General features: G+C 36.8%; 1 pseudogene; it reads right to left on the bottom strand.

Annotated features, from left to right (window-relative positions):
- Positions 1–475: 475 nt before the first annotated feature.
- On the bottom strand, positions 476–1,525 carry LOC149156475 (vacuolar iron transporter homolog 3 pseudogene; annotated as a pseudogene).
- Positions 1,526–3,019: the final 1,494 nt, after the last annotated feature.

Below are 3,019 nucleotides of genomic sequence, written 5' to 3'. Positions count from 1 at the left end.
GGTGGATACCCTAATTTTACAAATTTACTGTCGTTTCCTTTTTAACTTTGTTTACCCTAAAGGCATCAACGCCTTTTATTCTTAATTTTTAGAAATAAATAAATTTAATAAAATAGCTTATAGAAACAACTGCGAATAAACCTACATGAAAACATTATCTGGAAAAGAAATTCCAACACAATCTTAATCACTATATCCCTACCGCATATTATATTAGAATTTCTGAAATAAATGGTAGAAATATCGAAATGTAATAAAAGGATATAGCCTAACAGTTCCAACAATTTGAAGAATTACTTGAGCAATGAGGAATAAACCGCAATAGTGAAATTTCAATCCACCCAGAGGAAGACAATCTCCTTTTAGCTGAGTAAAGAAATTTCATCCATAACAACATATGATTTAAGTTACAGACAAATGACTACAATCCTTAAAATGTAAATTTCAGAATAATTAGGAGCAGTTCAAAATAATTCTATCCTGCTATAGCTGCAAAGATCTTGAGCAATCCATAGGTTATTAACAAGGCCATCCAACCTCCTATAAGTACTCTCAGAGTTCCTTTTACCACGGGAGAGCGGCCATAGTAAGCTCCAATTGCACCAAAAGAAACAAGGGTCACGCTGGACACAAACGCCAGCACTGCAACTCTAAGGGCGTAACAGGATATAAATACTGCTGAGAGTAAGGGCACCGCTCCTCCCACAGAAAATGCGAGGGCAGATGCAAGCGCTGCCTGCAACGGGTTGGGGAGACTTTCATCCCTAATAGGGTTTCCTAGATTGTTTGTTCTTATTTTCACGGTAGAGACTTCTACATCACGTTGAGCAGACACAGAAACAAATTCCCCAATTCCCATACTGCAAGCTCCTGCCACCAGGGCTGCCAAGCCTGTTACAGCTATAGTCTTCGCATTTGATTGGACCGCTCCCACTCCTATTATTAACGACGCTATGGTAACCAATCCATCGTTGGCTCCCAGCACAACAGCCCGAAGCCACTGCCCTCTTTGCTGAGAATTCTCTCTACTTTTTCCATCTTTCTCTGTCCTTCCGGTCGACTTATGAACTGGAGTGCTAATGCTAACATCTAATTGTTCAGGAGATGGGGATAACTCTATAACCTCCCCGTTTTTTATTGTATAATTAGAGTCTCTGGCAGCCAGCCATTTGAAAATAAAATGGTGACTTCTCTGCCAGATGATCAAGGAAAACAAAGCAAACAATCACAGCAATGTAACTCATATTGATGGAACACATCATTAATTTATAATATTGGGGGCCAAACTGTTGAGGGCCGTTGCCCGCCATCAGCATATTCGATCCGAGGGCAGGTGTTTCACGTGTGATGTATTATTTTATTTTGGTTTTTAATGTGTTATTAAATTAGATTAATGTGAATGTATGATCTCGATCTTAGTACATGCAAGCAGAATGTGAATCACTGGCATGCTAGAATCATCGACTCACGACTGCTACATCATTTCACAAGAACACCGATGTGCGACAGGCATGCTAACTTCCATCACTGTACAGAAGAAGAGGGATCACAAAATAGAGGGCGAATTTCGAGTAACATCAAAATTTTATATTCTTATATCCATGCGGAAGATGTCTTAAGAGTTGAGTATCGGTATTCCATTATTAGTTTACATTCACACAATTTATTTTGTGAAATTTTACTTCTATATATAAATATATTAAATATTTTGAAACGTATTTATTTTGTGAAATTTTACTTCTATATATAAATATATTAAATATTTTGAAACGTTAGAGAAAAATTAAGGTTTATAGGCATGCTAAACCCCACGTCTTAATCTTTCCATGGAAAGAATTATGATGCATTTAAGAACTTTATTCTTATTCTTAAATTAGATAAAGCAACGCCACAATCATGATGAATTCAACGGATTATGATTATAATCTCCTTGAAATTGTATCTTCCTCTTTTTATAAATAGCTTGCGAGAAACCCTATCAATTATTTCCATTTTCGTTAAAGCTATCAAATCTTCTTCGTTTCTTCATCCCCAATTCAAAATTGTCTTATCTCGTCCCACCCTATAACTTCTATAATCTACGAGCAACTCAAAATTCATAAGAAAGCATTCCCTTAGGTTCATAGTAAGTTCCATTTGAGCATCTAGGCACACAATCTCTGAGTTTCTTGTTGATAAGCTTCAACCCTTCATTCGAAACCCCCCTTCTTTCATTAAGGACTCAGTCTATTTTAATCAAAAGTCCTCTCACCTTTGCCTCAATTCCAATGACATCATGGTCAACTTTGATGTGGTATACCTATTCACAAAAATCCCTCAATTTAATCTCCAACCTTGTTGATCCTGAAGCCCCTAGCCTCATAAAAATTTGCCTCAACTATACTTTATTTTCCTTTTGTGGCACATGTTACAAACAAATACAAGGCACTCAAATGGGATCCTCTCTATCTCCACTGTTCATTAATATTTTGGAGAATCATTTTGACGTTAATGCCATCAACTCTTTGCAGCTCAAAACAAAATGTTGACAATTGTGGATGATATCATTGTCTTCTGATCTCATGGGATTCGTGCCCTACATGGCTTATTGAGCTACCTCAAGAACTTGTCCCCTCACATCCAATTTACTATGTAATTAGAAGAAAATGCTTATTTACCTTTTCGGATGTGTTTCTTTCGTGTGGTCCCGATGGTTCACTTTTTCATCAAGTGTTCCACAAAAATTCCCACATTGAATGTAATCTTCTTTCTTAATCCCATCACCATCTAGCCGAGAAATCTTCCATCCTAAAGATACTATTTTCTAGGGTTATTCACATCCTTGATCCCGATCTCCTGTCTAAAGAAAAATACCATCTCTTCAAAGCCCTTAAAAATAAATAAATAAATAAAAATAATGATTATTCCTCCAACCAAATCAACAAGGCATACTCAGTGTCTCATCTCCCTTCCTCTAAGAAACCTCCAACACTCCCCCCTAAAGCTATGATTTCACTTCCCTAAATGAAAGAGAACAGTG

The sequence above is a fragment of the Pinus tabuliformis genome, chromosome 9 (genome assembly GCF_031772625.1).
Source record: "Pinus tabuliformis cultivar Carrire ecotype Pingquan chromosome 9, CPIR1, whole genome shotgun sequence".
Taxonomy (NCBI): domain Eukaryota; kingdom Viridiplantae; phylum Streptophyta; class Pinopsida; order Pinales; family Pinaceae; genus Pinus; species Pinus tabuliformis.
The sequence above is the reverse complement of the archived record's forward strand: the minus strand, read 5'-3'. Positions and strand labels throughout refer to the sequence as shown.